Source organism: Metopolophium dirhodum, unplaced genomic scaffold (assembly GCF_019925205.1).
Source record: "Metopolophium dirhodum isolate CAU unplaced genomic scaffold, ASM1992520v1 scaffold13, whole genome shotgun sequence".
Classification (NCBI taxonomy): Eukaryota; Metazoa; Arthropoda; class Insecta; order Hemiptera; family Aphididae; genus Metopolophium; species Metopolophium dirhodum.
Window position 1 is genome coordinate 10,001 of NW_026869900.1, and position 12,500 is coordinate 22,500.

A 12,500-nucleotide genomic window follows, 5' to 3' on the forward strand; every position below is an offset into this window, starting at 1 on the left:
GAGGTCGTTCTGTATGCCCCTGTTAGAGAGAGAAGGGCCCTCCTCTGCTTGCTGCCGAGGAGTTTTATCGCCTTCGCCGTGAGGACTCCTTTCGACCAGATCTCCGCAGCGTAAGTGATACGAGGCAGGAAGACTGCCTTGTATATTACGGCGGAGGTGGACTGTCGGAGACCCCAGTCCGCAGACGATGCCGCTCTAAGCCTACTGTACAGAGAGTCGGACTTTCCGGCCACGCCGCTCACGTGCGCCCAGAAATTTCGCCTACTGTCCAATTCAACGCCCAGATACCTAACTGAACTCACAGCCACGATGTCCTCTGTCCCGAAGGGAACAGTGAACCCCGGCCGCAGCCCTCCTTTCAGGGGGATCGCTTGAGACTTGCTTGCCGAGAAGGTTAGACCTCTTCGGCTCGCCCACTCGCGCAAGGCGCCGAGCGTCGCTCTCGCTTTCCCCTGAATTTCTTCGAGATCGGAGCCCGCGATAAGAACCGCCAGGTCATCCGCGTACGCGACCAGTTTGACCCTATCGTCCGTGTTGGTGACCAACGCCCTATCCATAGATAAATTCCAAAGACTTGGCCCTAACTGTGAGCCTTGAGGGCAGCCTCTGGTGAGATCCGCGAATGCTGTCGCTCCCTCCACCGAGAGCACCGCCCTTCTGCCCGTCAGATAGCTCTGTATGATAGATCTAGTTGCACCGGATGCCCCCAGATCCATCATGTCCCTAATCAGAACGTTCCATCTCAGGTTGTCGAAGGCTCCTGAGATATCCAGAAAGACTCCTACCACCATCTCCTCACTGTTGTCCACCCAATCCAGACACGACTTGATCGCGCTGATTGTGGACTTACCGACCCTGAAACCATGTTGCTCTGCTGAAAGAGCGCCCCCCGTTTCCTCCTCAAGCCTGTCCACCACCAGCCGTTCCAGCACTTTTGACGGTGCCGAAAGCAGGCTGACTGGTCTATATGACTTAGGAAGACTCGGGTCTCTGTCCTCTCCCTTCCTGATGATCACCACCTCTGCTGTCTTCCAACAGTCCGGAAATTCCGACTTCCTGAGGCACTCTCTCAGGACGTTGGTCAGCGGCAAGCCGATGACGCCCCACGCCTTCCTGAGTACCCCAGCGGTGATCCCATCCAGTCCCGGAGCTTTGTTAGGGGCCATCCTCCAGACAGCCGCCTTAACCTCGGCCTCCGTGACCTCTGGTCTCACTCTTCCTACTCTCTCAGCCTCAAAGATAGGAGCAGCCCTGTCCCTAGGGATTAGGCTCTCCAACAGACACTCGGCCGTCTCCAAAGCCGTCACCGTGAAGGTTCCGTCTTCTCGAAGCACAGCGTTTGGTACCCTACTCTTAGAAGATCCATTCCTAGCCCAACGATAGACCGGGCCCCAGATGTCCGAGTTGCTGGAGGTAGCGAACTTCCTCCACGACTCCATCTTGGCCTTCCTAATCTTTTTCAGGTGCTCGTTCCTGAGCACTCTGAATTGGTCCCTATCCGAGACTTTATAGTCCATGGTGCGTCTGAAGTTATTGAGGCGCCTTTTGGACTCTTCGAGTCCGGCGTCCCACCATGGCGGTTTCATCCTGACGGATTTACGGGAGCGGGGCATGGAGGCCTCCATGGCATGCCCGAGAGCACGCGTAAGAGACTCCGCTACCTGTCCGCAACCGCCCACCATGGTCTCATGTTCACCAAGAACTTTCTGGGCCAGAACCCACCTAAACCTATCCCAGTCGGCTTTCCTAACATTGAATCGACTTTTCCCTACCGCGGGTCCCTCCGACCCTGATCCGACGCGGATCTTGAATCTGATGGTCCTGTGGTCGCTGTCGGTGACATCGAGCACTTCCCATTCAGAGACTGAGTTCGTCAGTGAACCCCCTCTCGTCAGCGTAACATCTATGTTCGATGCCCCCATACCCGGCCTCTCGTACGTGTCGAGGTGGCCAGGCTGGTTGTGCACCGTCAAGTGTTTCGCCGCGATCAGGGATTCGACGTGGGTCCCCCGGGCTGAACCCGAGTTGTTGCCCGGCCGACTGAACCATTGCGGCGAGTGCGCGTTCACGTCGGCCCCTATCACGACGTCTTGGTTGACCCTATCAAGAATATCACCTAGCCTGTCCGTAAAGATGCGTGTCGGGATGCTGTACTTGAAGTAGGCTGACACGAACACGACCGCCTGTCCATGTCTCTTCCTGAGACTGGCCACGGCGCAGAACCTATCGCTGAGCCCCTGCAGGGCTACCACCTCGATGTCCTGATTTAGGACAACTATGGCAGCCCCTGCACTACCGTCCCTACTGCTGAGAACCACTTTCGTGGCGCGGTAGTCAAAACCTAGCAACTTGTCTCCCGAGGTCAGCACTTCCTGAAGCAGAAGCACCTCAACCCCGTTAGCCCTGCTGTAGTCCAGTATCTGATCTGAGACGAGATGATTCCCGTTCATGTTCAGTTGGACTACACAGTAGGTCGAAGAGATCATTTTGAGCCGAAATCTGTCCTACGGGCAACCGTGATGGTCGCCTTGTGAAGAGCCACACAACCGCTGTGCCCCGACTGAGCAGCCAGGCCACAGTTGGCGCACTTGACCGGCACGCTCTTGCAGTCCTTGGCCCTATGGCCCTTGACCGCGCAGCGCCCGCAAGTGTCCACCGTCTGCACACACTTCAGAGCCCTGTGACCGAAATGCTGGCACTTGAAGCACCTGACTACGTCAACGTACTCCTTGACCTTGCACTTGGCCAACCCGATGAAAAGACTCTTTCCTACCAGAGTCTTGAAGGCGCTTGGTCTAACCGAGCAGACCCACCAAACAAGCTCGTCCGTCTTGGGCCCCTTCATGAAGAGGGGGACCACGGCCTCCTTGTCCAGACCAAGCTCCGGGTTCTGATCCACGATCTGGCCCGCGAGCTTCTCCTTAGGAATTTCCCTATCCACGTCATACACTAGTACGGTCGGCCATCTCGCACTCTCCTCTCTCACACCCTTACCGTCTTTTTCCATGGCCTTCAAGGCCGCATACGTGGCCTCGTCAGCCGGCCTAACCACCAGATCTCCTCTCGGGAGCTTCGCAGAGCCGCCAAGCTTGGGCACCGCCACCCCCTTGACCAGATCGGCCCAGAGCTGTTTCTTGGCCTCACTGGCCCCAGCAGCCCCCACCGAGACGACGAAGGCGCGGGCCGGAGCCCTCACCTTCTCCCTCTCGATGGCCTTAGCCACCTTCTTGGAGGTGGTGATGGCCACTCTCGGCTGCTCCTTGGGCTTCTCCTCATTCTTCTTCTTCTTCTTCTTTTTCCTTTTGCTCTTCCTGCTCACAACCTCCACAAACGGCTGCTCCTTTACCTTTCCCTTCACCTTCTCCTTAGCAGCCGCAGACTTGGCCTTGGCCTTGTCCTCGACCTTCTTCTTCTTCTTGGTCGAGGACAAGGCCAAGGCCAAGTCTGCGGCTGCTAAGGAGAAGGTGAAGGGAAAGGTAAAGGAGATAGGGACAGTGAGAATCTCGTTAATCCATTCATGCGCGTCACTAATTAGATGACGAGGCATTTGGCTACCTTAAAAGAGTCATAGTTACTCCTGCCGTTTACCCGCGCTTGCTTGAATTTCTTCACGTTGACATTCAGAGCACTGGGCAGAAATCACATCGCGTCAACACCCGTCCCGGGCCATCGCGATGCTTTGTTTTAATTAGACAGTCGGATTCCCCTGGTCCGTGCCAGTTCTGAGTTGACCGTTACATGGCTGTCGATCCGGCTACGCGACCGACGCCGCGGCGGCCGGACCGCCCGGTGACGGCGAACCGACACCAAGGCGATCGGCCGGCCGCGACGCGGCCAGCGACCGAAGCTCGGTGGTTCCACGGTCGGCGGACGGCGACGGGCCCGCGGCCGCCTCGAGGCTCCCGGTCCGAAGACCGGGCGCGCGGGCGACGGCCGGGGTGTCGCCAAAACCGCCTACGCTTCTACGACGACCCGAACCCGACAGCCACGCTCCTCAGAGCCAATCCTTATCCCGAAGTTACGGATCGGTTTTGCCGACTTCCCTTACCTACATTATTCTATGCGGCTAGAGGCTGCTCACCTCGGAGACCTGCTGCGGATATCGGTACGAACCGACGCGAAGACTCCGCGTGGCCCTCTCTCGAATTTTCAAGGTCCGCGTGGGGATCACGGACACCGCCGCAACGAGCGGTGCTCTTCGCGCTCGCGTCCCTATCGCCCGGCTAGAGGATTCCAGGGACGTACAACGCTCACAGAGAAAAGAGAACTCTACCCAGATCCCCCGGCGGCTTCTTCGAGTTCATTCTGGTTACCCAGACGAGACAAAAGAGCCCCGAACACTAGGGAGCGGTTCCGCGTCGGGTTCCGGAATACGAACCGGATTCCCTCTCGCCCCAAGGGCGATTCGAAAACGCCTTCGCCCGTGGTACGAGGATCTCTCCCCGGGCTTAGGATCGACTGACTCTTGGACAACGGCTGTTCACAAGAAACCCTTCTCCACGGCAGCCCCCGAGGGCCCCTCTCGAGTATTTGCTACTACCACCAAGATCTGCACCGACGGCGGCTCCAGGCGGTCTCGCGACCTGCCCTTCGACGCACACCGCCGCGCCATCCTACTCGTCGAGGCTTGCCGGGACCGACCGCCGCGAGCGACGACCGGCCCCACTATGCCGTCGACGGCCGAGTATAGGCACGACGCTCCAGCGCCATCCATTTTCAGAGCTAGTTGCTTCGGCAGGTGAGTTGTTACACACTCCTTAGCGGATTCCGACTTCCATGGCCACCGTCCTGCTGTCATCAGCAACCAACGCCTTTCATGGTCTCTGAATACGCGTCGATTTCGGCGCCTTAACTCGGCGTTCGGTTCATCCCGCAGCGCCAGTTCTGCTTACCAAAAATGGCCCACTAAGCGCCTAGGGTTCCGTCGCCGGCTTCGCACGCGGTTCACGCGGTGTACCAGGTAAAGCCGGCGATCTCACCCATTTATAGTTTGAGAATAGGTTGAGGTCGTTTCGGCCCCAATGTCCTCTAATCATTCGCTTTACCGTATGAGACATCCTCCGTGTTACGAGCGTGTTGTTACCGCGCCGTACAGCGCGGAGTCCCACCGGCGTCCGTACGCCCGCGAACGGGCGGGACACATCGGCGCCAGCTATCCTGAGGGAAACTTCGGATGGAACCAGCTACTAGATGGTTCGATTAGTCTTTCGCCCCTATACCCAGCTCAGACGATCGATTTGCACGTCAGAATCGCTGCGGACCTCCATCAGGGTTTCCCCTGACTTCATCCTGGCCAGGCATAGTTCACCATCTTTCGGGTACCAACGTGTGCGCTAAGGGTGCGCCCTCGGACGGCCGAAGCCGACCTGGCGAAGACGCCCCCGGACTGCGGACCAGCGCGACTTTGAACGCCGGTGGGTTCGGTCGCTAGGCCATCGTCCGCACCGTAAACGGTTCACTTTCATTGCGCCAAACGTGGTTTTTCGTAAGATCACCGTTGACTCGCGCACACGTTAGACTCCTTGGTCCGTGTTTCAAGACGGGTCGGAAAGTAGCCCGAAATCGTCGCCGACCGACGGGACCCCGCCTGCGACGGGGCCGCGTCGACGGTTCTTGCCGTCGGGCGAGCCGACCAGGAGCACCAGGGTTCGGCGCGAACGGTCACGCCGAAACGCAACCGCCGCGACGAACGCCACCCAAGCCCTTCGGCCGGCGCCCAACGGGTCGCGACGTCCGCTAACCGAGCGAAAGATCCGGCCGGCGGTTAGACCGACCGTGAATTCGCCCGGCGGGGACTCGCGGGCTCTGTCCGTTTACACCCGAACAGTTTCACGTTCTTATGAACTCTCTCTTCAAAGTTCTTTTCAACTTTCCCTCACGGTACTTGTAAACTATCGGTCTCGTGGCCGTATTTAGCCTTAGATGGAGTTTACCACCAACTTCGGGCTGCACTCTCAAGCAACCCGACTCGAAGGCGCGGTCCGATCCCGGAACGCTGTGACGGCCTCTACTGGCCTGGCACCATCTGCGGGCCATGGCCCCGTTCAAGGGAGACTTGGACCGTCACGTGCGCCCCGGCAACGAGGCCGGCCCGTACGCCACAACTCCCATAGGTGCCGCGACACAAAAGTGCGCGGCGGGATTCGGCGATGGGCTTTTCCCTGTTCGCTCGCCGCTACTAAGGGAATCACGGTTGTTTTCTTTTCCTCCGCTTATTAATATGCTTAAATCCGGCGGGTAGTCCCGCCTGATCTGAGGTCGGAACGTATCGGTTTTTTTTTTTTTAAATTACACGGCAGCCTGCGGTCCGCGCTCCGCCCGTACGGTGACCGTCCGCGTCCGCGTCTCGGAAGCCGGAGAGGTCCGTGGACTCTCAGCCGACCCGGCCGCGCTCTCGCGCGGCGGGCGGACGGGGACGTGCCGTTTGACGACGCGAGAACCCGTGACTGTTTGCCGTCACAACTTGGGCGGACGACCGGAGGCGGCCGCGCGAGCGCGGTTTTCCACGGTCGAACCGCCAATCTCGCACCACCGGAGCGGCCGACGGGCGGGCGGACAGTCCCCGGGAGGACTGCCGCCGCCGTCGGACGCCTGCCGGCGGCGCATCGGTCTGGCCGAGTATCCGGTATACGACCCTCAGACAGGCGTGGCCCGGGACCCGCGGGTCACCGAGGCCGCAATGTGCGTTCGACTGGTCGATGTTCGTATAACCTGCGGATTACACGACGACGCGCAGATAGCTGCGGTCTTCATCGATCCACGAGCCAAGTGATCCGCTGTTCGGGGTCGGGTGTTTTTTTTTGTCGACGAAACTTCTACCGGCCACGCGCCGTGCGCGGACGCACGGCGGGGCCCGTATGGTCTTTCGACGTTAACCATCTTTCGGTCGACGCTCGGTCGGGGGTCGCGGCGCGCGGGCGGTCGGCGAGCTAGTCGCGAGCGCACGCGGCCACGGGGTCGGATTAGGCGCGCGCGAGACCGGCAAGTGCTGCCGGTACCGCGGGCCCGTCTCTAATGATCCTTCCGCAGGTTCACCTACGGAAACCTTGTTACGACTTTTACTTCCTCTAAACGGCCGATTTCGGTCATCTTCGCGATCGCGCGACGACCCAGCCCCCGAGGGGGCCGAATAACGCGCGTCCACTCCGAAGACCTCAATGCGACCGTTCAATCGGTAGTAGCGACGGGCGGTGTGTACAAAGGGCAGGGACGTAATCAACGCGAGCTGATGACTCGCGCTTACTGGGAATTCCTCGTTCACGTGGAAAAATTGCAAGCCACGATCCCTAAGCACGAAGGAGGTTCAGCGGGTTACCCGGAAGCCTGTCGGCCCAGGAATGTTAACACACGCTGATTCCTTCAGTGTAGCGCGCGTGCGGCCCAGAACATCTAAGGGCATCACAGACCTGTTATCGCTCAGTCTCGTGCGGCTATTTTCGTCCGCCGCCTGTCCCTCTAAGAAGAGTTTAAGCTCCTGGGAGCCGGCGGTAGCCCTAGTAACGTATCGTGATCCGCCGGCGACGGCCGCGAACACGGCGCGCTTCACCACGGAGCCCGACGCACGACGGACGCGCGCCGACCGGAGGTTGCCCCCCGGCCGACACACGCCCGCCGCACGCCGGGACGCGGATGGCGCGGCCGCGCTCGACGACCGCCGTGGACGACGGGCGAACGCGTTCGGGGATACCGGGCCGAGCCGACGGGTACGCGAACACGAACGGCCGAAACCGCCCGCGCCGCGCACACGCCGACCCGGGGTTACCCGCCTAGTTAGCAGGACAGAGTCTCGTTCGTTATCGGAATTAACCAGACAGATCGCTCCACCAACTAAGAACGGCCATGCACCACCACCCACCGAATCAAGAAAGAGCTCTCAATCTGTCAATCTTTCCGGTGTCCGGGCCTGGTGAGGTTTCCCGTGTTGAGTCAAATTAAGCCGCAGGCTCCACTCCTGGTGGTGCCCTTCCGTCAATTCCTTTAAGTTTCAACTTTGCAATCATACTTCCCCCGGAACCGAAAAGCTTCGGTTTCCCGGAAGCTGCCCGCCGGGTCGTTAATGAAACGCCGGCGGATCGCTAGCTGGCATCGTTTACAGTTAGAACTAGGGCGGTATCTGATCGCCTTCGAACCTCTAACTTTCGTTCTTGATCATACGAGAACGTACTTGGCAAATGCTTTCGCGTCAGTTCGTCTCGAGACGATCCAAGAATTTCACCTCTAACGTCTCGGTACGAATGCCCCCGCCCGTCTCTGTTGATCATTACCTCCGGTCCCGAAAACCGGCCCGGCGGGACGCGCGGGCGACTGGCGCCCGCGGCCCGGCGGCCCGCGCACGGAAACGCCCCGGAGGGCGATTTCGCGCGCCCGCGAAGGGCGGAGATGCGCGGGACCGAGGTCTTGTTCCATTATTCCATGCGACCAGTATTCAGGGCCTTTTGACGAGACGGCCGTGAAGCCGCCCCGCCAGATTTGAGCCTGCTTTGAGCACTCTAATTTGTTCAAAGTAAACGTGTCGGCCCGCCGACGGCAATCGGTGAAGATCACCGCGCAGCAAGATTGGAGTAGGCGGCCGCCGTCGTCGAACCCCGACGGCCGCGCGACGCGTGGCCGCGCGGCGCGCCGGAAGCCCGAGACACGTGTCCGCCTGCCGACAATACGTCCGGCCGACGTGCCGGTAACTAACACCCCGAGACGGCTGACGAGCGCGACGACGACCGCGCCGACGGGACACGTGGTCCCGCGACACGGCCGGCCGCGACACGACGGACCGCCAGGGTGGTCCGGCACCGCCCAGACACAGATCCGACTACGAGCTTTTTAACCGCAACAACTTTAATATACGCTATTGGAGCTGGAATTACCGCGGCTGCTGGCACCAGACTTGCCCTCCAATTGATCCTCGTTTAAAGGTTTTAAAGTGTTCTCATTCCGATTACGGGGCCTCGGATGAGTCCCGTATCGTTATTTTTCGTCACTACCTCCCCGTTCCGGGAGTGGGTAATTTGCGCGCCTGCTGCCTTCCTTGGATGTGGTAGCCGTTTCTCAGGCTCCCTCTCCGGAATCGAACCCTGATTCCCCGTTACCCGTTACCACCACGGTAGGCATGGAACCTACCGTCGACAGTTGATAAGGCAGACATTTGAAAGATGCGTCGCCGGTACGGAGACCGTGCGATCAGCTCGAAGTTATTCAGAGTCACCAGGTCTTTGCGCGGGCCGCGATCGGGACGCGCACGAAGCGCGCCGCGACGGGCCGGTTTTGATCTAATAAAAGCGTTCCTCCCGCGAGCGACGCCCGAGGGCGCCGCGACGGTCGGAACTCTGTCGGCATGTATTAGCTCTAGAATTACCACAGTTATCCAAGTAACTTGGGTACGATCTAAGGAACCACAACTGATTTAATGAGCCTTTCGCGGTTTCACCTTAATGCGGCTTGCACTGAGACATGCATGGCTTAATCTTTGAGACAAGCATATGACTACTGGCAGGATCAACCAGGGATCTCGGTTTTACAACAACTGCGTCCCGTGACGGATCCCCGCGGCGACGCCGACCAAGGGGCGACGACGACGCGGACACTCGTCTCGGGACGCGTGCGTCCGAGCGCCGGTCCGCCCGTGGGCGAGCCGACGCCGAGGAAGGTCGAAACGACCGTGACCGGTATACGGTCACGGCGCACGACCGACCGCGGTTCGAGTGGGATACGTGCGCGGACGGGCGCCCGTAAACCGCGCGCTTCGGTCGACGCGAGCGCCGCACTGAGCACCCGCAGAACGCGGGGCGACTGCGGCGGCGGTCGCGTGCGGTAGACCGAACACACGCGGAGAGCGAGCGCTCGCCCGACGCGACGTGACCCGTGCGTTGACGAGAGTCGGGGTTAGCGCGTACGCCGTCCGTTTTCAGCGGACGGAGAATTACCGCGCTAGCGCCTCTCGCCAGGTTTATAACGGCCCCCAGCCGAGATCGTGGGGGAAGCCGGGACGCGACGCGAAGTCCGTCGTCCCGGGGCTTCGCCCCGGCGACCGCCGGGCACGGCGACGATGGCCGGCCGCGGCGGGAATGTTTTGGCGTCGAGAGCTCGTAACTTGCGGAACGGTAACGGGAGTCGTCATCGATTTTTGAAAAAAACGATTTGCGCGTCGGAGGCCCACCGGAAGGCGGGCCTGCGACGCCGGTTGAGTTTTGCCACTCGGCGTGCGAGATGGGTCGGTCGCCGAAACTTGGACGGATACCATCGAAGGGCACTGGATTGCTGACCATTCCGAAGACTGGGGCAGACCGGTGCGCGGCGATGGACGCGTCGGCTTCGGCGTCGCCCGTGGCTTTGCTGTCGTACGTGATTGGCGATCGGACGCCGGCGGAACGCCGACGACCGAGTCGCTCACAAATTTACAAAATCTCGAGTTTCACAATGTGCGACGGGGGTATTCACGCGTAGTGGTACACCCGAGTCGAAGGAACTTCGCCATCACCGTGCGTAGCGGTTAGCCGAGAATCGAAAATCCGTCAATCACCGTGCGTAGCGGTTAGGCGAAAATCACAAAATCCGTGCGTAGCGGTACGGCCGCGGATAAAGGATTACCGATTTAAATGTCGCGGACACCGGTGTCCTATAGTACTCGGAACGTACGACGTGAACACGTCTCGGGTACGTCGAGATCGAACCAACGGTTAACGAGTTATTGCACACGGAAAAACTACGTTCGAAAAGTTGAATTCGAAATCGTGTCGACGGACATCGCCGGGGCTGCCGTCATGTGCACCACCCCGGCACCGACGAATAACCGAGGACGTCGAGTGAAAAAAAAAAATCGAATTTTCACACACGGTGGTCCGTGCGACGAGACGGTACGGCGGGCGCGCAGCTCGGCGACGGTAATCACCCCTGTAACGTCGCGGTCAGCGCAGAAATTCTACGCGGTAAAGGTTTTCGGCAAAGGGGGATATCCCTGGACAACGACTCTGCGGTCTGCCCGTGATGAACGGTACGGTCGATGTCACCGGCAAACCGTGAAAACGGTTGACCGAGACCCCGCCGTCGGAATACAGTCAATCACAGTGCGTAGCGGTTAAGCGAAAATCAAATATCGGTCTATCTCCGTGCGTAGCGGTACGGCCGCGGATAAAGGATTACCGATTTAAATGTCGCGGACACCGGTGTCCTATAGTACTCGGAACGTACGACGTGAACACGTCTCGGGTACGTCGAGATCGAACCAACGGTTAACGAGTTATTGCACACGGAAAAACTACGTTCGAAAAGTTGAATTCGAAATCGTGTCGACGGACATCGCCGGGGCTGCCGTCATGTGCACCACCCCGGCACCGACGAATAACCGAGGACGTCGAGTGAAAAAAAAAAATCGAATTTTCACACGCGGTGGTTCGGACACGGTCACGGGGACGCCGCCGCGCACCAAGGGCGACTCCGCGCCTCGCCCGTCGAGGAAAAATATTTCCGCGTACGGCACTCCGAGTCCGCGGGACGTAATAATTCTTTACGTTAGTCCACCTCGCACCCGTCGAACGCCGACCAGACAAAAATCGGCAATCGATGAAGGGCACAGTGTCCACGGATCCGGTCACGGGGACGCCGCCGCGCACCAAGGGCGACTCCGCGCCTCGCCCGTCGAAGAAAAATTTTTCCGCGTTCGGCACTCCGAGTCCGCGGGACGTAATAATTCTTTACGTTAGTCCATCTCGCACCCGTCGAACGCCGACCAGACAAAAATCGGCAATCGATGAAGGGCACAGTGTCCACGGATCCGGTCACGGGGACGCCGCCGCGCACCAAGGGCGACTCCGCGCCTCGCCCGTCGATGAAAAATATTTCCGCGTACGGCACTCCGAGTCCGCGGGACGTAATAATTCTTTACGTTAGTCCACCTCGCACCCGTCGAACGCCGACCAGACAAAAATCGGCAATCGATGAAGGGCACAGTGTCCACGGATCCGGTCACGGGGACGCCGCCGCGCACCAAGGGCGACTCCGCGCCTCGCCCGTCGAGGAAAAATATTTCCGCGTACGGCACTCCGAGTCCGCGGGACGTGCTCGCCGAATGCCCGCACCGAATAATACCGGTAAACCACATCCACTTGCCGTATTAATATTTTACGTTAGTCCACCTCGCACCCGTCGAACGCCGACCAGACAAAAATCGGCAATCGATGAAGGGCACAGTGTCCACGGATCCGGTCACGGGGACGCCGCCGCGCACCAAGGGCGACTCCGCGCCTCGCCCGTCGATGAAAAATATTTCCGCGTACGGCACTCCGAGTCCGCGGGACGTAATAATTCTTTACGTTAGTCCACCTCGCACCCGTCGAACGCCGACCAGACAAAAATCGGCAATCGATGAAGGGCACAGTGTCCACGGATCCGGTCACGGGGACGCCGCCGCGCACCAAGGGCGACTCCGCGCCTCGCCCGTCGATGAAAAATATTTCCGCGTACGGCACTCCGAGTCCGCGGGACGTAATAATTCTTTACGTTAGTCCACC

The 12,500-nt window shown here is 59.7% G+C and overlaps 1 non-coding gene and 1 pseudogene across 1 annotated transcript; both read right to left on the reverse strand.

Moving 5' to 3' along the window:
• LOC132953329 (large subunit ribosomal RNA) overlaps positions 1-6,261 on the reverse strand; it is an 8,769-nt pseudogene extending 2,508 nt beyond the window's left edge.
• A 369-nt stretch (positions 6,262-6,630) lies between these two features.
• On the reverse strand, positions 6,631-6,788 carry LOC132953327 (5.8S ribosomal RNA). Its single transcript, XR_009665580.1, has one exon. It is a non-coding gene; the product is annotated as a 5.8S ribosomal RNA (ribosomal RNA).
• Between the last annotated feature and the right edge of the window lie 5,712 nt (positions 6,789-12,500).